Source organism: Herpailurus yagouaroundi, unplaced genomic scaffold (assembly GCF_014898765.1).
Source record: "Herpailurus yagouaroundi ecotype Mexico unplaced genomic scaffold, PumYag 194, whole genome shotgun sequence".
Lineage (NCBI taxonomy): Eukaryota > Metazoa > Chordata > Mammalia > Carnivora > Felidae > Herpailurus > Herpailurus yagouaroundi.
Window position 1 is genome coordinate 2,555,187 of NW_024412425.1, and position 27,057 is coordinate 2,582,243.

General features: G+C 39.9%; 2 long non-coding RNA genes across 2 annotated transcripts; both read left to right on the top strand.

The window, feature by feature from the left end:
• Positions 1–238: 238 nt before the first annotated feature.
• LOC121011390 (uncharacterized) lies at positions 239–20,328 on the top strand. Its single transcript, XR_005781595.1, has 2 exons — positions 239–710; positions 18,584–20,328. It is a non-coding gene; the product is annotated as an uncharacterized LOC121011390 (long non-coding RNA).
• LOC121011391 (uncharacterized) lies at positions 1,075–2,914 on the top strand. Its single transcript, XR_005781596.1, has 2 exons — positions 1,075–1,428; positions 1,684–2,914. It is a non-coding gene; the product is annotated as an uncharacterized LOC121011391 (long non-coding RNA).
• Positions 20,329–27,057: the final 6,729 nt, after the last annotated feature.

Here is a 27,057-nt window from a genome sequence, read left to right on the forward strand (position 1 = left end):
CTGGCTGGAACCGGAAGCCGAGGGGATTTGGCTCTGGGGCGCACCAGTGCCCGCCAGTTGTGCGGGTTAGATCACTCGGAGCACCTGCTTCTCCCTCCTGAACTACGAGCCCCAACGTCCTTCGAGACGGATCGTTTCCAGCCTTCCCCCAACTACATTTCCCAGAGTCCACCGGGGCCCTTTTGGGCCCTCTGAAGCGCGTGGCAGCCTGCGTGCCTGGCCTTTCTTTAAGGTGAGAGGAGGGGGCGGGGTGTGTGTGTTTCCGTATGATTTTCGCAAAGGCGTTGGGCGCTGCTTGTCTCCTGCTGCACGTAAGGTGGTGCGGCCTCCTGCCCCTCTTCCTCCGTCCCACTCCCCGTCAGGAAAAAAAGCTGTGAACTCAAACTCCCAGAGCCTAGGGCAAGTTCTGTGGAAGAATGCAGCCGTTTTGACCCGGATGCAGGCCCTCTTTGGTGTTGGAGTGACTCAAAACCAGACTTTTGGGTTTTTTTTTTTGCGGGGGGGGGGGGGGCGGGAAGAATCTTAATGTGTATCAGGGGCCAGAGAAGGAAGCGGAATGAGTTTGAAATCATGCATGTTTGGAAGCAGCGAGACAGGTGTGGAGTCTTCTGTCTCCTTTTTCTTCCTCCAGACTTCTAGAACTCTAGTCCTAACAAGAGGAGCCTGAGGGAAGAAGTTTGCACTACTTAAAGCCTTAAAGTTTTGGCCAGGTGAGTTGTATCTTCCCTCTTTCTTCAAACACCGTCTTATTTTTCATGACTTATGCTCCATATTTTGTCTAAAGGTTGCTATCCTGACAGGCTTCTCTGGGCAGTTGGTCCTCAGTCCTCTCACTACAGTGGGTGAGAGGGCTAAAGATATGCTCGCAATGAGCCCACTCCCCACTCTGATTGTTCCTTCCCTCCCCACCCTGTCTTCATGTAACTCGGAAATTATTCCACACATCCAGGGAACTCGGTGCTCTGCACAGCTCTGATGGTGCAGAAATACATACCCTGGAGAGAATTAGCTTTGCAACTTGTGGGGTCATCTGGAGTATTTACCAGCCTATGAAGCACAGGCACTACCCAGCCAGAAAGACACAGGTCCCGGATGAAGCAAGGCCTTGGAAGCCGGCTGCTAGATCTGATGTTAACCTTTAGTTTCAAGATTGGGGACATTGGGGAAGGGGATTTGAATAGCTCAGTTTGGAGGGTGGTTGGTGCAGCAGCTGTTTACCAACCATTTTATCAATCTGTAAGGCTCTAAGACTGACACATTCTCATTGCATTTTAACATTTCTGAAGTTGGGATGCTTGTTTTTCAGTCAATTCAGTTTAATGAAATAACAGGAACCTTGCCAGCATCATGCATTGCAGTTTTTAAAGCCACAAAGGAGATAGTCCTGACACCTGATAGGGACCACCTGCTTTAGGAGGGATTTAAAAGGTTTGTGATTCGGGGCGCCTGGGTGGCGCAGTCGGTTAAGCGTCCGACTTCAGCCAGGTCATGATCTCGCGGTCCGTGAGTTCGAGCCCCGCGTCAGGCTCTGGGCTGATGGCTCGGAGCCTGGAGCCTGTTTCCGATTCTGTGTGTGTGTGTGTCTCTCTCTCTCTCTCTCTGCCCCTCCCCCGTTCATGCTCTGTCTCTCTCTGTCCCAAAAATAAATAAAAAACGTTGAAAAAAAATAAAAAAAAATAAAAGGTTTGTGATTGAGGCCTTTAGCACAGATGTGGGTCAACAGGTAAGTTTGGGCAGAGAATTGATGGGAGATGAAGCACAGAGTTCATTATTATTTCTGAAGGGTCCGGTTAAAGTTGAAGGTTTGGGCAGTGAACATGTATGTGCAACTCTGGGTCAGCCTCCCCAGTTCGTCAGGGTGTGGTGGTGTCCAGTGGACAGTTACAAGTCACAAGTAAGGAGATGATCTCCTTAACCTGAAGTTTGGGGACTCCCTAGACAAGTTCCTGGAGGCCCATGAACTCTCGATGTATGCACAGTGAGTTGTATATATTGCATGTTGGGGCCTAGCTGTATTTTTCTAGGCACCAGGTCTGAAATTTGGCTTAGATTCCTAAAGAGATATATAATTCCTGTCTTAGTTCAGGCTCCTATAACAGAATACCATAAACTGGGTGACTTACATAACATTCATTTCTCACAGTTCTGGAGTCTAGAAGCCAGATTCAGAGTGTTAAAGCATGGTTGGGTTCTGGTAGGGACCCTATTCCAGGCTGCAGACTGGCAACTTCTTATATCCTCACATCGCCCAAAGAATCCCTTTGGGCGCTCTGGTCCCTTTTTTGTCTTATATAAAGCAGCCCCCCCCCCCCCCCCCATTCATGAGGGCTTTATCCCCAAGGCCTAATTGCCTCCGAAAAGCCCCACCTCCAAATACCATCATATTGGGTATTAGATTTCAACATGTGAATTTTGGGAAGATGTGTTCAGTCCATAACAACCCCCAAAGTGTTAAGTACCCCTAGACTATACTGTAAGAACTGGCAAGGGTGTTTGCAATAATCTTGCCCTAAATTGGTATATAACAGTGAATGTATAGCTAAGTAATTTATACATACCATAAACATGTAGCTAAGTAATTTGTACATACCATAGAACTTTGTACAGCCATAAATCATATTTGATTGTTCACAATTACAGCTGAATATAGACTGGATATTAGGTGATGTGAAGACTTATTGTTAATTTTGTTAGTGTGGTGCCATTTTGTGAGATGCTATTTTTTAGAGATGTAACCTTAAACTATTTAGAGCTGAAATGTAGTCATATCTAATTTAAAGTAGTTTAGCAATATACATAAATAAAATATGGCACTATGTGAACAATCGTTAAATATAAGTGATGATTATGAGCCTGTTCATTGCTTTCCTTGTATATTAGAAAAATTTCACAATAAAACCATTTTTAAAAATTATTTTAAAAAGATTTTATTTTTTAAAATTTTGTTTCATTTATTTATTATTAAATTTACATTCAAGTCAGTTATCATACAGTGCAGCAATGACTTTAGGAATAGATTCCCTAATGCCCCTCACCCATTTAGCCCATCCACCCTCCCACAACCCCTCCAGCAACCCTCTGGTTGTTCTTCACATTCAAGAGTCTCCTATGTTTTGTCTCTCTCCCTGTTTTTATATTATTTTTGCTTCCCTTCCCTTATATTCGTCTCTTTTGTATCTTAAAGTCCTCATATGAGTGAAGTCATATATTTGTCTTTCTCTGACTAATTTCGCTTAGCATAATACCCTCTAGTCCCACCCACGTAGTTGCAAATGGCAAGATTTCATTCTTTTTGATTGCTGAGTAATACTCCATTGTATATATATACCACATCTTTTTTTTAATGTTTTTTTTAAATTTATTTTTGAGACAGAGACAGAGCATGAGCAGAGGAGGGGCAGAGAGAGGGGGAGACACAGAATCAGAAGCAGGCTCCAGGCTCTGAGCTGTCAGCGCAGAGCCTGACGCTGGGCTCGAACTCACAGGCTGTGAGATCATGACCTGAGCTGAAGTCGGACGCTTAACCGACTGAGCCACCCAGGCGCCCCGACATCTTCTTTATCCATTCATCCATCGATGGACATTTGGGCTCTTTCCATACTTTGGCTATTGTTGATAGTGCTACTATAAACACTGGAGTGCATATGCCCCTTTGAAACAGCATACCTGGGGCGCCTGGGTGGCGCAGTCGGTTAAGCGTCCGACTTCAGCCAGGTCACGATCTCGCGGTCCGTGAGTTCGAGCCCCGCGTCAGGCTCTGGGCTGATGGCTCAGAGCCTGGAGCCTGTTTCCGATTCTGTGTCTCCCTCTCTCTCTGCCCCTCCCCCGCTCATGCTCTGTCTCTCTCTGTCCCAAAAATAACAAAACAAAACAAAACAAAACAAAAAAAAAAAAACGTTGAAAAAAGAAACAGCATACCTGTATTCCTTGGATAAATACCTAATAGTGTAATTGCTGGGTCTTAGGGTAGTTCTATGTTTAGCTTTTTTGAGGAGCCTCCATACTGTTTTCCAGAGTGGCTGCACCAGTTTGCCTTCCTACCAGCAGTGCAAAAGAGATTCTCTCTTTCTGCATCCTCACCAACATCTGTTGTTGTCAGAGTTGTTAATGTTAGCCATTCTGACCTGTGTGTATCTCATTGTAGTTTTGATTTGTATTTCCCTGATGATGAGTGATGTTGAGCATTTTTTCATGTGTTGGTTGACCATCTGGATGTCTTCTTTGGAGAAGTATCTATTCATGTCTTTTGCCCATTTCTTCACTGGATTATTTGTTTCTTGGGTATTGAGTTGATAAGTTCTTTATAGATTTTGGATACTAACCCTTTATCTGATATGTTGTTTGCGAATATCTTCTCCCATTCCATTGGTTGCCTTTTAGTTTTGCTGATTGTTTCCTTCACTGTGCATAAGTCTTTTATTTTGATGAGGTCCCAATGGTTCATTTTTGCTTTTGTTTCCCTTGCCTCTGGAAACGTGTTGAGTAAGAAGTTGCTGCGGCCAAGGTCAAAGAGGTTTTTGCCTGCTTTCTTCTCGAGGATTTTGATGGCTTCCTGTTTTACATTTAGGTCTTTCATCCATTTTGAGTTTATTTTTGTGTATGGTGTAAGAAAATAGTCCAGGTTCATTTTTCTGCGTGTTTCTGTCCAGTTTTCTTAGCACCACTTGCTGAAAAGATAGTCTTTATTCCATTGGATATTCTTTCCTGCTTTGTCAAAGATTAGTTGGCCATATGTTTATGGGTCCATTTCTGGGTTTTTTATTCTGTTCCATTGATCTGAGTGTCTGTTCTTGTGCCAGTACCATACTGTCTTGATGATGACAGCTTTGTAGTACAGCTTGAAGTCTGGGATTGTGATGCCTCCAGCTTTGGTTTTATTTTTCAAGATTGCTTTGGCTATTCAGGGTCTTTTCTGGCTCCATACAAATTTTAGGATTGTTTGTTCTAGTTCTTTGAAGAATGTGGTGTTATTTTGCTAGGTATTATATTGAATATGTAGATTGCCTTGGGTAGTATTGACAATATTTGTTCTTTCTATCCTGGAGCATAGAATATTTTTCCATTTTTTGGTATCTTTTTCAATTTCTTTCATAAGCTTTCTACAGTTTTCAGCATATAGATTTTTCACCTCTTTGGTTAGATTTATTCCTAGGTATTTTATGGTTTTGGTGCAATTGCAAATGGGATAAATTCATTGATTTCTCTTTCTGTTGCTTCATTATTGGTGTATAGGAATGCAACTGATTTCTGTGCATTGATTTTATATCCTGCCACTTTGCTGAATTCATGGATCAGTTCTAGCAGGTTTTTTGTGGAATCTTTTGGGTTTCCCATATAGAGTATCATGTCATCTGCAAAGAGTGAAAGTTTGACCTCCTCCTGGCTGATTTGGATGCCTTTTATTTCTTTGTGTTGTCTAATTGCTGAGGCTAAGACTTCCAATACTATGTTGAATAACTGTGGCAACAGTGAACATTGCTGTCTTGTTCCTGACCTTAGGGGGAAAGCTCTCAGTTTTTCTCCATTGAGGATGATATTAGCGTTGGGTCTTTCATATATGGCTTTTATGCTCTTGAGGTGTGATCCCTCTATCCCTACTTTCTTGAGGGTTTTTATCAAGAAAGGATGCCGTATTTTGTCAAATGCTTTCTCTGCATCTATTGAGACGATCATGTGGTTCTTTTCTTTTCTTTTATTGATGTGATGAATCACATTGATTGTTTTGTGGATATTGAACCAGCCCTGCATCCCAGGTATAAATCCCACTTGGTTGTGGTGAATAATTTTTTTAATGTATTGTTGGATCCGGTTCACTAATGTCTTGTTGAGGATTTTTGCATCCATGTTCATCAGGGAAACTGGTTTTCCTTTTTAGTGGGGTCTTTGTCTGGTTTTGGAATCAAGGTAATGCTGGCTTCATAGAAAGAGTTTGGAAGTTTTCCTTCCATTTCTATTTTTTGGAACAGCTTCAAGAGAATAGGTGTTAACTCTTCCTTAAATGTTTGGTAGAATTCCCCTGGAAAGCCATCTGGCCCTTGACTCTTGTTTTTTGGGAGATTTTTGATGACTAATTCGATTTCTTTACTGGTTATGTGTCTGTTCAAAAGTTCTATTTCTTCCTGTTTCAGTTTTGGTAGTTTATATGTTTCTAGGAATTTGTTCATTTCTTCCAGATTGCCCATTTTATTGGTGTTTTTATTTCTTCAGTGTTGTTGTGATCGTCTCTCGTTCTTGATTTTATTCATTTGGGTCCTTTCCTTTTTTCTTTTTGATCAAACTGGCTAGCAGTTTACCAATTTTGTTAACTTTTTCAAAGAACCAGCTTCTGGTTTCATTGATGTGTTTTACTGTTTTCTTGACTTCGATAGCATTGATTTCTGCTTTAATCTTCATTATTTCCTGTTCTGCTAGTTTGGGGTTTTATTTGCTGTTCTTTTCCCAGCTCTTTAAGGTGTAAGCTTAGGTTGTGTATCTGAAACCTTTTTTCCTTCTTTAGGAAGGCCTGGATTGCTATATACTTCCCTCTTATGACTGCCTTTGCTGCATCCCAGAGGTTGTGGGCTGTGGTGTTATCATTTTCATTGGCTTCCATGTATTTTTAAATTTCTTCTTTAACTTCTTGGTTAGCCCATTCATTCTTTAGTAGGATGTTCTTCAGTCTCCAAGTATTTGTTATCCTTCTAAATTTTTTCTTGTGGTTGATTTCGAGTTTCACAGCACTGTGGTCTGAAAGTATGCAAGGTATGATCTCGATCTTTTTGTACTTGTTGAGGGCTGATTTGTATCCCAGTATGTGATGTATTCTGGAGAATGTTCCATGTGCACTGGAGAAGAATATATATTCTGCTGCTTTAGGATGAAATGATCTGAATATATCTGATAAGTCCATCTGGTCCAGTGTGTCATTCAAAGCTGTTGTTTCCTTATTGATTTTTCTGTTTAGATTATCTGTCCATTGCTGTAAGTGGGGTGTTAAAATCCCTTAATATTATGGTATTATCAATGAGTTTCTTTATTTTTGTAATTAATTGATTTATATATTTGGGTGTTTCACATTTGGAGCATAAATGTTTACAATTGTTAGGTCCTCTTGGTGGATAGAGCCCTTAATTATGATATAATGCCCTTCTTCATCTCTTGTTACAGTCTTTATTTTAAACTCTAGATTGATGTAAGTATGGCTACTCCAGCTTTCTTATGTCGACCATTAGCATGATAGATGGTTCTCCATCCCCTTACTTTCAATCTGAAGGTGTCTTTAGGTCTAAAGTGGGTTTCTTGTAAACAGCATATAGATGGATCTTGGTTTCTTACCCATTCTGTTATGCTATGTCTTTTGATTGGGGCATTTAGTCCATTGACGTTTAGAGTGAGTACTGAAAGGTATGAGTTTATTGCCATTGTGTTTCTTGTAGAGTTGGAGTTTCTGGTGGTGTTCTCTGGTCCTTTCTAGTCTTTGTTGCTTTTGGTCTCCCCCCCCCCCACCATCTTTTCTCCCCTCAGAGAATCCCCCCTTAAAATTTCTTGCAGGGCTGGGTCAGTGGTCACAAACTCCTTTAATTTTTGTTTGGGAAACTTTTTATCTCTCCTTCTGTTTTGAATGATCGCCTTGCTGGATAAAGAATTCTTGGCTGCATATTTTTCCTATTTAGCACATTGAATATATCCTGCCACTCCTTTCTGGCCTGCCAAGTTTTTGTGGATAGGTCTGCTGCAAACCCGATCTGTCTTCCCTTGTAGATTAAGGACTGTTTTTCCCTTGCTGCTTTCATGATTCTCTCCTTGCCTGAGTATTTTGGGAATTTGACTATGATATGCCTTGTTGATGGCCGGTTTTTGTTGAATCTAATGGGAGTCTTCTGTGTTTCCTGGATTTTGATGTCTGTGTCTTTCCCCAGGTTAGGAAAGTTTTCCGCTCTGATTTGCTCACATAACCCTTCTACCCCTTTTTCTCTCTCTTCATCTTCTGGGACCCCTATGATTCTGATGTTGTAACTTTTTAATGAGTCACTGATTTCTCTAATTCTTAAATCGTGCTTTTTTGCCTTAGTCTCCCTCTTTTTTTCTGCTTCATTATTCTCCATAAATTTGTCCTCTATATCGCTGATTTGCTGTTCTGTCTCATCCATCCTTGCCGCTGTGGCATCCATCTGAGATGGCAGCTCAGCTACAACATTTTTATTTCATCTTGACTAGCTTTTACTTTTTATCTCCACAGAGAGGGATTCTAATCTGTTTTCAATCCCAGCTAGTATTCTTATTATCATGATTCCAAATTCTGGTTCAGACACCTTGCTTGTATCTGTGTTCATTAAGTCCCTGGCTGTAGTTTCTTCCTACTCTTTCTTTTGGGGTGAATTCCTTCATTTTGTCATTTTGAAGGGAGAAAGAAGTTAATAAGGTAAAAAAATTAAAATTAAAAAATTAAAAACAACACACACACACACACACACACACACACACACACACACACAAATAAAATAAATGATGCTAGATCCTAGGTGTGTTTTGGTCTGGTTGTTGAAAGGAGCTTGACAGATTAGAGAAAAAGGGGAAAAAAGAAAAAAAAAGTTTGAAAATTTGAAAAAATGAACACAATGAAATAGAATAAAATGAAATGATGGAAGTAAAATAGAATTTGAAAAATTTACAAAAAAATAAAAAATATATAGTAGAATTAAGGGAAAACATTTTTAATAAAAATTGAACATAAAAATAAATTTTTTCTTTCTGTATTCAATAAAAAAGAAATGAAAAAGAGAAAAAAAACAAAAAAAGAATATTGAATAGGTGGACCAGCAAACAGACTGAAATACAATTGAAATTATATCATTTTCCCCTACAAGTCAAACTATGAAGCAACTTATAGTCCGTAAACTAAGCAGGCAGAGAAACGTGCAGTGTTCCTGAAGAGTGAGGTTGGCCCAGTTGGGCGGGGCTTAGTGTAATGGCTCCATTCTCCACTAGATAGCACTGCTGAGCTTACTGGGGTGGATGGTTGTGTTGCTTGTAGGTGTGTATGTGTATGCGTGGGAGGGGTGAAAATGGCATCACCCAGCTACCCAGTCTTTAGTATCAGAACTCTGTTCTCCCTGATCAGCAATTGCGCACCCGTCCTTGGTCTCCGGCTTCTGTCACTCCCTGCTTTTACACTGTCACTGAGCCATCAGGTTGCCAGGCGGCACCTCCCTCCTGAGTTTTATCTCAGATGTGGCTGTGTTTCCCAACCCCTCACTTCTGAGAGACTGCGGCTTTGTCCCACTCAGACCTTCTGGGGGAGGGTCTCACTGAGCAATGGCTGGGTGCCGACCACACCCAGGAACGTTTGAGGGACTGTGCTGCTGCCAATGCCCAGAGACTGCAGCTGGGTGCCAGCCCGCCCCAGAAAACATTCACGCAACTGTGTAGCAGCAGCATTTCAGGATTATGGAAAATCATAACACACATCTGGCACCAGGCTTCACCCTTAGTGACCTTGTTCCAGCACCAGCTAATGTGGTTTTCCTCTGGGGTCTGCTGGCACCTTTGCCTGTAGGGGGGCCACACAGTTTCTACCAAATGTCCTCCCAGCAGGGAAACCGCCTCTCCCCATGTTGCCTGAGGACTGCCTGGACTTCACTCTGCTCTTGGGGATTCACCCTTCCTACCAGCACACCTCCAGGTATTGAGCTGCGGAGTTTCAGACTCTCTGCTCCCCCTGTTTATAGAGTCTTAGTGGAATTTAAACCCTCTCCTTTCTCCTTTCTCCCTTTTTAGTTAAGTCCCTGTGGCTGTTTCCACTTTTCCACTTTCTCTCCAGCTGCTTTTTGGGGGAGTGCTTTTCCCATACACTCCTCCAGTCTCTGTCCTCTCGCTGCAAGCAAAAACAACTCTCTGCCCTCTGCGGCTACTCTCTCCCCCAGTTTACCTCTCCATGCCACGTACCTGCTGAGATCTGTGGCTCAGGTTGTGCAAATTGTTGTGTTAATCCTCAAATCAATTTTCTAGGTGTGCAGGATGGTTTAGTGTTGATCTGACTGTATTTCATGGATGCAAGATGCAACAAAACCTTCTGTGCTGTTCCACCATCTTGGCTTCTCCAAGACTTTATTTTTTAGAATGGTTTTAGGTACAATCCAAAGTTAAGAAGAAGGTACAGAGATTTCCCATATTTATCTTGTCCCAACACGTGCATAGCTTTCCCTATTACTAACATCACCCACCAGAGTGGTACACAGTTGATGAACTTACACTACCACATCATGTCACCCAAGTCCCTGGTTTACATTAGGGTTCACTCTTTGTGTTGTACAGTCGTTGGGTTTGGACAAGTGTATAGTGACATGTATCCATTATTATAGTATCATACAGAGTATTTTCACAGCCCTAAAAATACTCTGTGCATCCCTCACCCCCCCCCCCCCCCCCCCCAATCTCTGGCAACTACTGATCTTTTTACTGTAGTTTTGTTTTCTCCATAATATCATATGGTTGGAATCATATTGTATATAAACTTTTAAGATTGACTTCTTTCAGTTAGTAATATGCATTTAAGCTTCTTGCATGTCTTTTCATGGCTTCTTAATACGTTTTTTTAGTGCTGAATGATATTCTGTTGTCTGCATGTACCACAATTTATTTATCCATTTACCTACTCAAGGATATCCTGGTTATTTCCAAGTTTTGGCAGTTGTGAATGAAGCTGCTATAAACATCTGTGTACAGATTTTTGGGTGGACATAAGTTTTTAGCTCATTGGGTAAATACCAAGGAGTGTGACTGCTTGATCAGATCGTTAAGAGTAAGTTTAGTTTTAGGGCACCTGGGTGGCTCAGTTGGTTAAGCATTTGACTTCAGCTCAGGTCATGACCTCATGGTTCATGAGTTCGAGCCCCGCATCAGGCTCTGTGCTGACCACTCAGAGCCTGGAGCCTGCTTTGGATTCTGTGTCTCCTTCTCTATCTGCCTCTTCCATGTTCACACTCTTTCTCTCTCTCTTAAATATATAAACATTAAGAAATGAAAAAAGAGTATGTTTTGTTTTGTAAGAAACTGCCAAACTTCCAAATGGCTGTACCATTTTGCATTCCCACCATTAATGTATGAGAGTTCCTATTCCACATCCTTTTAGCATTTGTTGTCAGTGTTCTGGATTTTGGCCATTTTAATAGGTGTGTGGTGGTATCTTGTTTTAATTTCATTTCCCTGATGACATGATATGGAGCATCTTTTCATATGCTTATTTATCATCTGTATGTCTTTTTTGGTGAGGTGTCCCGGTCTTTTGCCCATTTTTAAATCAGGTTATTTGTTTTCTTATTGTTGTGTTTTAAGAGGTCTTTATATATTTTGTTTAACTCCTTTATCAGATATATCTTCTGCAAAAATTTTCTTGCAATCTGTTGCTTTTTTTCTCATTCTCTTGACGTAGGTAGATATTTTTTTTTTTTCAACGTTTATTTATTTTTGGGACAGAGAGAGACAGAGCATGAACGGGGGAGGGGCAGAGAGAGAGGGAGACACAGAATCGGAAACAGGCTCCAGGCTCTGAGCCATCAGCCCAGAGCCTGACGCGGGGCTCGAACTCACGGACCGCGAGATCGTGACCCGGCTGAAGTCGGACGCTTAACCGACTGCGCCACCCAGGCGCCCCGACGTAGGTAGATATTTAAAAAATTCCTACTTTTTGAAATAAATCACAGAAAAATTAAACAAAAAATGTCACTAGGAAAAATATTAGCTAATACTCACCACAATGAACCAGAATACTCCAGAAATTAAATTGTATTTAAATAATATTTGTAGTAAAAAAAATTTTAAAAAATTTTTAATGTTTATTTATTTTTGAGAGACAGAGAGAGACAGAGAATGAGCAGGGGAGGGGTAGAGAGAGCAAGGGAGACACAATATGAAGTAGGCTCCAGGCTCCAAGCTGTCAGCACAGAGCCCAATGAGGGACTTGAACCCATGAGCCATGAGATAATGACCTGAGCCAAAGTCGGATGCTTAACCGACTGAGACACCCAGCCTCCCTTATTATTATTATTATTTTAAATTGAAGTGTAGCTGACATATTAGTTTCAGGTGTACAACATAGCGATTTGGCAATAATGTGCATTATGAAATACCACAATAAGTGGTTACCATCTGTCACCATACAAAGCTATTACAGTATTATTGACTATATTCTCTATACTTTTCATTTTTGTGACTTATAACTGGAAGTTTATACCTCTTTTTTAAAAATATTTTTTAAGTTTTATTTATTTATCCAAGTAATCTCTACCCCCAATGTGGGACTTGAACTCATGACCCCAAGATCAAGAGTTATATGCTCTTCCAACTGAGCCAGACAGGCACCCTGGAAGTTTTTGTATCTCTTAATCTCCTTCACCTATTTTGCCTAGCCCTTTTCCCTTTCTCCTCTGGCAACCACCAGTTGTTCTCTGTATTTATGAGTCTGCTTCTATTTTTTGTTTTGTTTTTTAGATTCCACAGATCAGTGAAATAATATGGTATTTGTCTCTGACTTATTTCACTTAGCATGATGTTGCCAAGGTCCATCCATGTTGTTGCAAATGGTTTCTTTTTTTATGGCTAACATTCCTTTGTGTATATATACCACATCTTTTTTTTTTTAAGTTTTTATTTAAATTCCAGTTAGTTAACATATGGTGTAATATTAGTTTCAGGTGTACAATTTACTGATTCAACACTTTCATACAACAATTTCCCTCGTTAATCCCCATCACCTATTTAAACCCATCCCCCCCACCCACCTCCATTCTGGTAAACATCAGTTCTCTATAGTCTGTTTCCTGTTTTGCTTCTTTTCACCCCCCCCTTTGCTCATTTGTTTTATTTCTTAAATTCCATATATGAGTGAAATCGTATGGTATTTGTCTTTCTCTGATGTATTTCACTTAGCGTGATACTCTATAGCTCCATCTATGTTGTTGCAAATGGCAAGATTTCATTCTTTTTTTATGGCAGAGTAGTATCCCATTATATATATACACACACACACCACATCTTCTTTATCCATTCATCAGTCGATGGACATTCAGGCTCTTTCCATTATTTGGCTGTTGTTGATAACATTGCTATAAACATTGGGGTGCATGTATCCCTTTGAACTAGTATTTTTGTATTCTTTGTATATCACATCTTCTTTATTCATCCATTTATCTATGGACATCTAGGTTGCCTCCATATCCTGGCTATTGTAAATAATGCTGCAATATACATAGTGGTGCATATATCTTTTCAAATTAGTGTTTTTGTTTTCTTCAGTAAATATCCAGAAATGGAATTACTAGGTTGTATGGTATTTTTCTTTTCAAGTTTTTTGAAGAACTGTTTTCCATAGTGACTACACCAGTTTCCATTCCTACCAGCAGTGTACAATGGCTCCTTTGTCTCTACATTCTCACCAGCACTTGTTAAATTTCTTGTCTTTTTGATATTAGCCACTCTGACTGGTATGAGTTGATATCTAATTGTGGTTTTGATTTGCATTTTCATGATGACTAATGATGCTGAGCATGTTTTCATGTGTTTGTTGGCCATCTGTATGTCATTTTTTGGAAAAATGTCTATTTAAGTCTTTTGCCCATTTTTTAATCAGATTTTTTTTTTTGGTGTTAAACTTCTTTTACCCAGCAAAACTATGTCTAGTTCTTTATTTAACTGCTCCATAACATTGCAACTTTATTTGCCCACTGCCTGAGTGATGGATACTAGATTGCTTCTCTCCCACCATCAAACACCACCCCTTCAACAACACAACAAACAAGACTGATTAAAATTCTTCTATATCTCTCTTACGGAAATGTAAAAATTTCTTTGGGTTATATACCTGGGAATGGAATTGCTGTATCATAGGGCTCACTTGTGCTTCGTTTGACTAAAAACTGCCAGGCCACTTTCCAGAAGAGAAGGGCTGGCAATTCCTGCCAGTAGCATACAGGAGTTCTTCTTTACCACACTACTAATCAACATCTGGCATTTATCTAGCTTTCTAATTCTTCACAATCAGTTAAGTATAATTGGTATCTTGTTTAAGTTTTATTTATCTGACTATTGAAAAGTTCAAATATTGTTTATTTGACTTGTTAACTATTTGGTTTTCCCATTCTATAAATCGACTTCTCATATCTTTTTTTTTTTTTTTTAACTGGGATATTTATCTTTTTCTTTTTGGTTTGTATAGCTTAGCTGTGTATTCTACTTCATAGACTAGTTGATATTTATGTTAGTGTTAGATGTTACAAATATCTTCTCTTAGACTGTCATTTTTTTCCTGGTAACTTTGGGGTGCTTTGCTTAATAAACATTAATTTATTAGTAAATTAATTATTAATTATTTTTTGTTATTAACTATTAATTATGTAGTAAAAGCCATTAATTCCTTTTTTTTTTTTTTTTTTTTTTTACTTACAATTTCTGCTGTTCTTGGCTCTTGTTTAAGGTCTCCCCAAATTAGGTCACAAAAATATTCTATAAGACTTTCTCCCATTAATTTTATATTTCACAATTAGGAGTTTATTAACTTTAAAAATATTTAAAAAGTTTTCTAAACTGTTTTCCAAGGTGGTTTACCATTTTATATTCCCAAAAGTATTATATGAGAACTAGTTCCTCCACATCCTTGCCAACACATGGTATGGTCAGTCTTTTTATACACATTATAATAGGTACATAAAGTATCTCATGTGGTTTTAATTTGCATTTCCCTAATAACTGATGATGTTAGAATGTTGAACATGTTGATGTCTATTTGAAATCTGTATATATTCTTTGATCATATCTAAATGTTTTGCCTTTTTTTGTATATACATTAAAAAATTTTAAGTATAGGGGCACCTCAGTGGCTCACTGTCTGACTTTTGATTTCAGCTCATGATCTCACAGTTCATGGGATCGAACCCTGTGCCAGGCTCTGCTTGGGATTGTCTCACTCTCTCTCACCCCCTTTCCCACTTGGATGCTTCCTCTCTCTCTCTCAAAATAAATAAATTAAAAAATTTTTAATTTAAGTGTAGTTGACACATGGTATATTAGTTTAAGGTGTACAATATAGTGCTTCAACAACTATATGTTATGTTATGCTTACTACGAGTGTAGCTACCATCTGCCACCACCCAACGATATTACAATACCATTGACTGTATTCCTTCCCAATGCTCTTTTATTCCCATGACTGATTGATTCCATAATTGGAAGCCTGTTATCTCCTCCTCTCAACATTTTGCCCATCCTCCCTCCCTTTTCCCTTCTGGCAACCATCATTTTGTCCTCAGTATTTATAGATCTGATCCTGCTTTTTGTTTGTTTTGTTTGAAAATTTTTAATGTTTATTTTTGAGAGAGTACATGTGTGAGTGAGGGAGGGACAGAAAGAAAGGGAGACACAGGATCTGAAGTGGGCTTGGTGCTGACAGCAGAGATCCCCTTGTGAGGCTCAAATTCATGATCAGTGAGATCATGATCTGAGCCAAAGTTGGACACTTAACCAACTGAGCCACCCAGGCACCCCATTTGTTTTTTAGATTCTATGTATGAGTGAAATAATATGCTATTTGTCTTTCCCTTGTCTGACTGATTTTACTTAGAATAATATCACTTAGTTCTGTGCATGTTATTGCAGATGGCATGATTTCATTCTTTTTATGGCTGGGGAATATTCCATGTGTGCAGGTGTATGTATCTTTATCCATTTATCTTTGATGGATACTTGGGTTGCTTCCATATCTTGGCTATTATAAATAATGCTGCAGTAAACATAAGGGTACATATATTTTCTTGAATTAGTGTTTTGTTTTTGTTGGGTAAATACCCAGTAGTGGAATTACAGGATTGTAAGGCATTTCTATTTTCAATTTTTTGAGGACTCTCCATACTGTTTTCCAGAGTGGCTGTACTAATTTACATTCCCACCAACAGGGCCCAAGGGTTCCTTGTTCTTCAAATGCTTGCCAACAATTGTTAGTTCTTGTCCTTTTTATTTTAGCCATTCTGAAAGGTGTAAGGTGATATCTTATTGTGGTTTTGATTTGCATTTCCCTGATGATTAGTAATACTGAACATCTTTTCATGTGTCTGTTGGCCATCTGTATTACCTTCTTTGGAAAAATGTCTATTCAGGTCCTCTGCCCATTGTAATTGGATTATTTGTATTTTCAGTTTGGATTAAGTTCTTTATATATTTTGGATATTAACCCCATATCATATATATCATTACAAATATCTTCTCCCATTCAGTAAGTTGCCTTTTTGTTTTGTTGGTTTTCTTCACTGTGCAAAAGCTTTTTATTTTGATATGCTCCCAATAGTTTTTCTGTTTACCTTGCCTTACGAGACATATCTAGAAAAATGTTGCTATGGTCGATGTCAGAGAAATTATTGCCTGTGTTCTCTTCCAGGAGTTTTGTGGTTTCAGTTCTCGTATTTAGGTCTTTAATCCATTTTGATCCGTTTATGTATGGTATATAAAACTTGTCTGATTTTTTTGCAGGTAGCTGTCTAGTTTTCCCAGCACATTAAAAAAATTTTTTTCATCATTATAAGTGAACTCTTTAATCCCCATCAACTATTTCACCCATCATCCCACCCACCCCCTCTCTGGTAACCATCAGTTTGTTCTCTATAGTTGAGTCTATTTATTGGTTTGTCTTTTTTTTCATTGCTTCGTTTCTTAAATTCCACATGAGTGAAATCATACGGTATTTGTCTTTATTTCACTTAGCATTATATTCTCTAGCTCCATCTGTGTTATTGCAAATGGCAAGATTTCATTCTTTTTTATGGCTTAATGGTATTCTATTGTAGATATATCACATTTTCTTTATCCATTCACCTATTGATGGACACTTGGGCTGCTTTCATAATTTGGCTATTGTAAATACTGCTCTAAACATGGGTGCATGTATCTCATTGAATTAGTGTTTTTGTACTTTTTTTTGGGTAAATACCCAGTAGTGTGATTACTGGATTGTAGGGTAGTTCTATATTTAATTTTTTGAGGAACCTCCATACTGTCTTCCACAGTGGCTCCACCAATTTGCATTCCCATCAATAATGTATGAATGTTCCTTTTTCTCTACATCCTCTCCAACACCTTGTTGTTTCTTGTATTATTGATTTTAGTCATTCTGACAGGTTCGAGGGGGATATTTTATTGTAGTTTTGATTTGCATTGCCCTGATGGTAAGTGATGTTATTTTTTCGTGTGTCTGTTGGCCATCTGTATATCTTATTTGGAGAAATGTCTGTTCATGTTTTCTGCCCATTTTTTAGTGGATTATCTGTGTTTTGGGTGTTGAGTTGTATCAGTTCTTTTTTAATTTTTTAAGTTTGTTTGTTTATTTAGAGAGTGAGCCATCCAGATGCTCCCCTTAGTTGCTCTTTTAAATTGTGGCTTTCTTGGGGCACCTGGGTGGCTCAGTCAGTTAAGAATCCAACTCTTGATTTCAACTCAGGGTCATGATCTCACAGTTTGTGAGTTTGAACCCTGCATCATGCTATGCACATTAACAGTGTGGAGTCTGCTTGGGATTCTCTCTTCTCTCTCTCAATTAATTAAACTTTAAAAAAATAAAAATAAATTTTGGCTTTTTTCCCATGCCCCAGCGTATCTGGGGTTGGTGTAAGCTAGGAACGTGGGGCTCAGTGAGGTGACAGGCCAGCTACATATCTGGACCCTGCTGCAGTCTGCATTCTCAAGGTGGAAGAGTAGTATAAACCATAGTGCTCACCAACCCCTCTAACCTGGAGAGAGTTAAAGTCACTCTTCTACTGTTCATTGGGTTCTAGGGCTGGATCTTTTATGTATTAATTGCTCTTTTAAGCCATGGCTTTTTATTTGTGCCCCAGGGCAGATGAATTTGCTTCTGGCCCCCTGTACTATCCCTCCGCACTGCAGTTTACTTGTTTGGACATTACCATGTCGCAATCTCTCATGCTATTCTCTGTTGTTTTAGCTTTTGTTTTGCAGAAGCTATTCAGTTATCCATCAGTTTTTCAGGAGGAAATGATCTCTAAATAGGTATTGATTCTGGTCTGTCTGGGGAGTGAGTTCAATGTCTTCCTACATCACCATCTTGGATTGGAGTTTCATGCATTAAATATGTTTAAGTACCTATTTACATCAACAGTGGCAGAAGATATATTCCCAGGCAGGGATAATTACCAAAAAATTGCCGAATTAATCATATAGACCATCCTTATGACAAATAGGAGTTTTATTGAGTCTTAAGGACAAAACATTGTATAGTAACTATACTGTGGTGCCAACTAGATATGAAATTGATTCCTTGCTATGCCATTTTCTCCATGTCCTTGGGAAAAACTTATATCTCTAAGCCTCAATTTCCTTATCTGTAAAATGGGGTAGCTGTGAGAATCAAACTGGAAAAAGACCTAAGCAAACTGTACCAAGAATTGGTAGCAATTATTATTAAAGACAGGATGCACAGTATTTGAGTATAGGGGGTGAGTAGGGATTCTTGGTGAAAAGTGAGTTATTCTTCAGAGTAAAATCATTTGACTAAATTAGGAGGTTATTTAATAAGTTATATTTAATAATGTGGTTATGTGTATTCCAGATGGCATGCAGCCTCAATTGCCTCATCCAGAACATTTTCAGACTTACTGACCTACAAGAGTGGCAGGCAGTGTTCTCTCCCCTGAGCCTTCAACACATGGTTGCTTACAGGGTACCTGGAAGGTGAAGGTAAGCCTTGATGATGGAGGCTTTAGCCATATCAGAGGCTCAAATATTCTGACTTCCTAGAGGCTATCCTTACTTTTCCTTTCCCCTTCACACTCCAAGGAGCATCACTGAGGTAGCACTTTTTTCTCTTATCCTGGGGAGACAGGATATTATTTTTTTCACCCCTAACTTTCCTGTATCTCTGTCTTTAATACAGGGCTTGTCCTTCCACTGGTACAGATATAGGACACTCCACATCCTGCCCTTCCCACACACAAAATGTCAAACCTACCCTTGACATTTCTTTGTCATTTGCTTGCTCTGGAAGCAACTCTCTTAGAATCAACAAGGTATAATGATGGATTAAAAATGAGCCAGGAATCATTTGACATTTTTCTCATTGTGAAGAGATCTCCAATTCTGCCTCTTGAATCTGGGATGTTCTTAATGGTTTGCTTGACCAGTAGATTATGGCAAAAGTAATACTCTGTGATTTCTGAAGCTAGGTTATAAGAAGCCTATAGCTTCTGCCTAGTTGTCTTGGAACACTCAATCTTGGGATGCTCCACATGGGAACCGAACCACCATTAAAAAAAAAAAAGCCAAAACCCCCCTGGGGTCGTATGTGAGTGTTGTCAAATGCACCAGTTGAGGTAATCAACCACTGGCATTAACTGCCATCCATATAAGTGAGCCATAGTGAGTGTCCCAGATTATATGAAACTACACATTGAAGAAGCTCAATGAACTTCTAAGGTAGATAATCTCAGAGGTCCATGCTGAGACACAGTATAATTGTTGGAATACAAAGAGAATATCTTGAAAGCAGCGAGAGGAGAGACTTGTCACAGACAAAGGATCGCCAATAAAATTAATAGCTGATTTCTCATGAGAAACCCATCTGGCCCAGAAGGCAATGGGATAAAAAATTAAAGTGCTGGGGGGAAAAAGCACTTTCAACCAAGTCTCTGTTGGCAAAACTGCCCTTCAAAAATGAAGGAAAAACTAAGATAAACAAAAGGCAAGAATTGGCCTCTACTAGACCTCCCTGCAAGAAATGCTAAAGGGAGTTCTAAAGGCTGAAATAAAAGGACATGAGACAGTAATTCCAAGTCATACAAAGAAACAGATTACCAACAAAGGTAACTGCACAGGTGTATATATGAAAGCTAGTGTTACTGTATTTCTAATTTATCTCATTTTGTTTCCTACATGATTAAGAAGACAAATGCATAAAACAATAATTTGAAACCTGTGTCAATGGGCACATAATATATAACGATGTAATTTGTGAAAGTTCAACAAAAATTTGGGATGGAGTTGGACAGGAACAGAGGTACTGTGTTATTGAACTAATTTGGTATCAATTCAATGTAGATTGGTATAAGTTAAGAGTGTTAACTGTAATACCCATAGTAACCCCTAAGAAAATAAAGAATATACTAAAAAGAAATAAAGAGGAATAAAAATGGTACACTAGAAAAAAAAAAGTATTAGGAGAGTTGAGGAACAAACAGCAGAATGAATCCTGCATTATCAGTAATCACTTTAAATGTAAATGAACTAAACTTACGAATTAAAAAACAGGAATCATAGTGGGTTAAAAAAACAACAACAAAAAAAAAAAAAACCCAACAATGCAACTGTATGCTGCACACAAGAGACTCATTTTAGACCCAAAGACACTAGTAGATACAACATTAAGTTATGGAAAAAGAAACTCCATGCAAATAACAACCAAAAGAGATCTGGGGTAGCTCTATTAGTATACAAATGGGTTTTAGGCTTAAATTTTTACACGAAACAAAGAAAATTATATAAGGGTCAATTCATCAAGAAGATATATGCACCAGACACTCAAAATATATGAAGTAAACCTGGACAGAATTGAAGGGAGAAGTAGTTCCACAACAACAACAGGTGGAGACTTAAACACTTCGCTTTCAATAATGGATAAAACATATAGACAGCAGATCAGTAAGTAACTGGAGGACTTGAACACTAAAACCCAGCTAGCCCCAACAGACACATTTGGACACTCCATCAACAGCAGCTATACATTCTTCTCATATGCACATGAACATTATCCAGTATAGCCTGTGTGTTAGGCCATAAAGCAATTCTCATTTAAAACAACTAAAAGAATACAAAGTATCTTCTCTGAACAATAGAATGAGGGTAGGTTGGGGCGCCTGGGTGGCTCAGTCGGTTAAGCGGCTGACTTTGGCTCAGGTCATGATCTCGCGGTCTGTGAGTTCGAGCCCCACGTCGGGCTCTGTGCTGACGGCTCAGAGCCTGGAGCCTGTTTCGGATTCTGTGTATCCCTCTCTCTGACCCTCCCCCATTCATGCTCTGTCTCTGTCTCACAAATAAATAAACGTTTATTTAAAAAAAAAAAAAAAAAGAATGAGGGTAGGCATCAATAGAAGCAAAACTGTAAAATTCACAGACGTATGGGACTTATAGTCTTAACCAGTTAGTCAAAGAAATCACTGTGTAAACTGGAAAATACTTTGAAATGAAGTACAACAAAAACATCAAAATTTATGAGAGGCAATGAAGGCAGTGCTCAGAAGGGAATTTACAGCTGTAAATGCCTACTTAAAAAAGAAAGTCTCAACCTGACTTTACATCTTAATGAACTAGAAAATGAGGAGCAGAGGGAAGATGGTGGCGTAGGAGGACGCTGGGCTCACCGCGCGACCTGCTGATCACTTACATTCCACCTACACCTGCCTAAATAACCCAGAAAACCACCAGAGGATTAGCAGAACGGAGTCGCCGGAGCCAAGCGCAGACGAGAGGCCCACGGAAGAGGGTAGGAGGGGCGGCGAGGCGGTGTGCGTTCCACGGACCGGCGGGAGGGAGCCGGGGCGGAGGGGCGGCTCGCCGGCCAAGCAGAGCCCCCGAGTCTGGCTTGCAAAAAGCGGAGGGGCCTGACGGACTGTGTTCCGACAGCAAACGCGACTTGGCGTCTGGGAGGTCATAAGTTGGCAGCTCTGCTCAGAAAGCGGGAAGGCTGGAGGACAAAGGGAAGGAGAGCTGCTGAGCCCCCGGACGACAGAGCTCAGTTTGGTGGGGAACAAAGGCGCTCGCCAGCGCCATCTCCCCCGCCCATCCCCCAGCCAAAATCCCAAAGAGAACCAGTTCCTGCCAGGGAACTTGCTCGCTCCGCGCAAACACCCAACTCTGCGCTTCTGCGGAGCCAAACCTCCGGCAGCGGATCTGACTCCCTCCTGCTGCCACAGGGCCCCTCCTGAAGTGGATCACCTAAGGAGAAGCAAGCTAAGCCTGACCCTCCTGCCCTTGTGCACCTTGCCTACCCACCCCAGCTAAGACGCCAGATCCCCAGCATCACAAGCCTGGCAGTGTGCAAGTAGCCCAGACAGGCCACCCCACCCCACAGTGAATCCCGCCCCTAGGAGAGGGGAAGAGAAGGCACACACCAGTCTGACTGTGGACACGGCGGTGGGCTGGGGGCAGACATCAGGTCTGACTGCGGCTCCGCCCACCAACTCCAGTTATACACCACAGCACAGGGGAAGTGCCCTGCAGGTCCTCACCACGCCAGGGACTATCCAAAATGACCAAGCGGAAGAATTCCCCTCAGAAGAATCTCCAGGAAATAACAACAGCTAATGAGCTGATCAAAAAGGATTTAAATAATCTAACACAAAGTGAATTTAGAATAATAGTCATAAAATTAATCGCTGGGCTTGAAAACAGTATAGCTGACAGCAGAGAATCTCTTGCTACAGAGATCAAGGGACTAAGGAACAGTCACGAGGAGCTGAAAAACGCTTTAAACGAAATGCATAACAAAATGGAAACCACCACGGCTCGGATTGAAGAGGCAGAGGAGAGAATAGGTGAACTAGAAGATAAAGTTATGGAAAAAGAGAGGGCTGAGAAAAAGAGAGATAAAAAAATCCAGGAGTATGAGGGGAAAATTAGAGAACTAAGTGATACACTAAAAAGAAATAATATACGCATCATTGGTATCCCAGAGGAGGAAGAGAGAGGGAAAGGTGCTGAAGGGGTACTTGAAGAAATAATAGCTGAGAACTTCCCTGAACTGGGGAAGGAAAAAGGCATTGAAATCCAAGAGGCACAGAGAACTCCCTTCAGACGTAACTTGAATCGACCTTCTGCACGACATATCATAGTGAAACTGGCAAAATACAAGGATAAAGAGAAAATTCTGAAAGCAGCAAGGGGTAAACGTGCCCTCACATATAAAGGGATACCTATAAGACTCGTGACTGATCTCTCTTTTGAAACTTGGCAGGCCAGAAAGAATTGGCACGAGATTTTCAGTGTGCTAGACAGAAAAAATATGCAGCCGAGAATCCTTTATCCAGCAAGCCTGTCATTTAGAATAGAAGGAGAGATAAAGGTCTTCCCAAACAAACAAAAACTGAAGGAATTTGTCACCACTAAACCAGCCCTACAAGAGATCCTAAGGGGGACCCTGTGAGACAAAGTACCAGAGACATCACTACAAGCCTAAAACATACAGACATCACAATGACTCTAAACCCATATCTTTCTATAATAACACTGAATGTAAATGGATTAAATGCGCCAACCAAAAGACATAGGGTATCAGAATGGATAAAAAAACAAGACCCATCTATTTGCTGTCTACAAGAGACTCATTTTAGACCTGAGGACACCTTTAGATTGAGAGTGAGGGGATGGAGAACTATTTATCATGCTACTGGAAGCCAAAAGAAAGCTGGAGTAGCCATACTTCTATCAGACAAACTAGACTTTAAATTAAAGGCTGTAACAAGAGATGAAGAAGGACATTATATAATAGTGACAGGGTCTATCCATCAGGAAGAGCTAACAATTATAAATGTCTATGCGCCGAATACCGGAGCGCCCAAATATATAAAACAATTACTCATAAACATAAGCAACCTTATTGATAAGAATGTGGTAATTGCAGGGGACTTTAACACCCCACTTACAGAAATGGATAGATCATCTAGACACACGGTCAATAAAGAAACAAGGGCCCTGAATGAGACATTGGATCAGATGGACTTGACAGATACATTTAGAACTCTGCATCCCAAAGCAACAGAATATACTTTCTTCTCGAGTGCACATGGAACATTCTCCAAGAGAGATCATATACTGGGTCACAAAACAGCCCTTCATAAGTTTACAAGAATTGAAATCATACCATGCATACTTTCAGACCACAATGCTATGAAGCTGGAAATCAACCACAGAAAAAAGTCTGGAAAACCTCCAAAAGCATGGAGGTTAAAGAACACCCTACTAACGAATGAGTGGGTCAACCAGGCAATTAGAGAAGAAATTAAAAAATATATGGAAACAAACGAAAATGAAAATACAACAATCCAAACGCTTTGGGACGCAGCGAAGGCAGTCCTGAGAGGAAAATACATTGCAATCCAGGCCTATCTCAAGAAACAAGAAAAATCCCAAATACAAAATCTAACAGCACACCTAAAGGAAATAGAAGCAGAACAGCAAAGGCAGCCTAAACCCAGCAGAAGAAGAGAAATAATAAAGATCAGAGCAGAAATAAACAATATAGAATCTAAAAAAACTGTAGAGCAGATCAACGAAACCAAGAGCTGGTTTTTTGAAAAAAATAAACAAAATTGATAAACCTCTAGCCAGGCTTCTCAAAAAGAAAAGGGAGATGACCCAAATAGATAAAATCATGAATGAAAATGGAATTATGACAACCAATCCCTCAGAGATACAAACAATTATCAGGGAATACTATGAAAAATTATATGCCAACAAATTGGACAACCTGGAAGAAATGGACAGATTCCTGAACACCCACACTCTTCCAAAACTCAATCAGGAGGAAATAGAAAGCTTGAACAGACCCATAACCAGCGAAGAAATTGAACCAGTTATCAAAAATCTCCCAACAAATAAGAGTCCAGGACCAGATGGCTTCCCAGGGGAGTTCTACCAGACGTTTAAAGCAGAGATAATACCTATCCTTCTCAAGCTATTCCAAGAAATAGAAAGGGAAGGAAAACTTCCAGACTCATTCTATGAAGCCAGTATTACTTTGATTCCTAAACCAGACAGAGACCCAGTAAAAAAAGAGAACTACAGGCCAATATCCCTGATGAATATGGATGCCAAAATTCTCAATAAGATACTAGCAAATCAAATTCAATGGCATATAAAAAGAATTATTCACCATGATCAAGTGGGATTCATTCCTGGGATGCAGGGCTGGTTCAACATTCGCAAATCAATCAACGTGATACATCACATTAACAACAAAAAAGAGAAGAACCATATGATCCTGTCAATCGATGCAGAAAAGGCCTTTGACAAAATCCAGCACCCTTTCTTAAAAAAACGCTTGAGAAAGTCGGGATAGAAGGAACATACTTAAAGATCATAAAAGCCATTTATGAAAAGCCCACAGCTAACATCATCCTCAACGGGGAAAAACTGAGAGCTTTTTCCCTGAGATCAGGAACATGACAGGGATGCCCACTCTCACCGCTGTTGTTTAACATAGTGTTGGAAGTTCTAGCATCAGCAATCAGACGACAAAAGGAAATCAAAGGCAACAAAATTGGCAAAGATGAAGTCAAGCTTTCGCTTTTTGCAGATGACATGATATTATACATGGAAAATCCGACAGACTCCACCAAAAGTCTGCTAGAACTGATACATGAATTCAGCAAAGTTGCAGGATACAAAATCAATGTACAGAAATCAGTTGCATTCTTATACACTAACAATGAAGCAACAGAAAGACAAATAAAGAAACTGATCCCATTCACAATTGCACCAAGAAGCATAAAATACCTAGGAATAAATCTAACCAAAGATGTAAAGGATCTGTATGCTGAAAACTATAGAAAGCTTATGAAGGTAATTGAAGAAGATTTAAAGAAATGGAAAGACATTCCCTGCTCATGGATTGGAAGAATAAATATTGTCAAAATGTCAATACTACCCAAAGCTATCTACACATTCAATGCAATCCCAATCAAAATTGCACCAGCATTCTTCTTGAAACTAGAACAAGCAATCCTAAAATTCATATGGAACCACAAAAGGCCCCGAATAGCCAAAGTAATTTTGAAGAAGAAGACCAAAGCAGGAGGCATCACAATCCCAGACTTTAGCCTCTACTACAAAGCTGTCATCATCAAGACAGCATGGTATTGGCAAAAAAACAGACACATAGACCAATGGAATAGAATAGAAACCCCAGAACTAGACCCACAAACGTATGGCCAACTAATCTTTGACAAAGCAGGAAAGAACATCCAATGGAAAAAAGACAGTCTCCTTAACAAATGGTGCTGGGAGAACTGGACAGCAACATGCAGAAGGTTGAAACTAGACCACTTTCTCACACCATTCACAAAAATAAACTCAAAATGGATAAAGGACCTGAATGTGAGACAGGAAACCATCAAAACCCTCTAGGAGAAAGCAGGAAAAGACCTCTCTGACCTCAGCCGTAGCAATCTCTTACTCGACACATCCCCAAAGGCAAGGGAATTAAAAGCAAAAGTGAATTACTGGGACCTTATGAAGATAAAAAGCTTCTGCACAGCAAAGGAAACAACCAACAAAACGAAAAGGCAACCAACGGAATGGGAAAAGATATTTGCAAATGACATATCGGACAAAGGGCTAGTATCCAAAATCTATAAAGAGCTCACCAAACTCCACACCCGAAAAGCAAATAACCCAGTGAAGAAATGGGCAGAAAACATGAATAGACACTTCTCTAAAGAAGACATCCGGATGGCCAACAGGCACATGAAAAGATGTTCAGCGTCGCTCCTTATCAGGGAAATACAAATCAAAACCACACTCAGGTATCACCTCACGCCAGTCAGAGTGGCCAAAATGAACAAATCAGGAGACTATAGATGCTGGAGAGGATGTGGAGAAACGGGAACCCTCTTGCACTGTTGGTGGGAATGCAAATTGGTGCAGCCGCTCTGGAAAGCAGTGTGGAGGTTCCTCAGAAAATTAAAAATAGACCTACCCTATGACCCAGCAATAGCACTGCTAGGAATTTATCCAAGGGACACAGGAGTACTGATGCATAGGGGCACTTGTATCCCAATGTTCATAGCACTCTCAACAATAGCCAAATTATGGAAAGAGCCTAAATGTTGAGTGTTGAGTGTTCATAGCAGCACTCTCAACAATAGCCAAATTATGGAAAGAGCCTAAATGTCCATCAACTGATGAATGGATAAAGAAATTGTGGTTTATATACACTATGGAATACTACGTGGCAATGAGAAAAAATGAAATATGGCATTTTGTAGCAACGTGGATGGAACTGGAGAGTGTGATGCTAAGTGAAATAAGCCATAC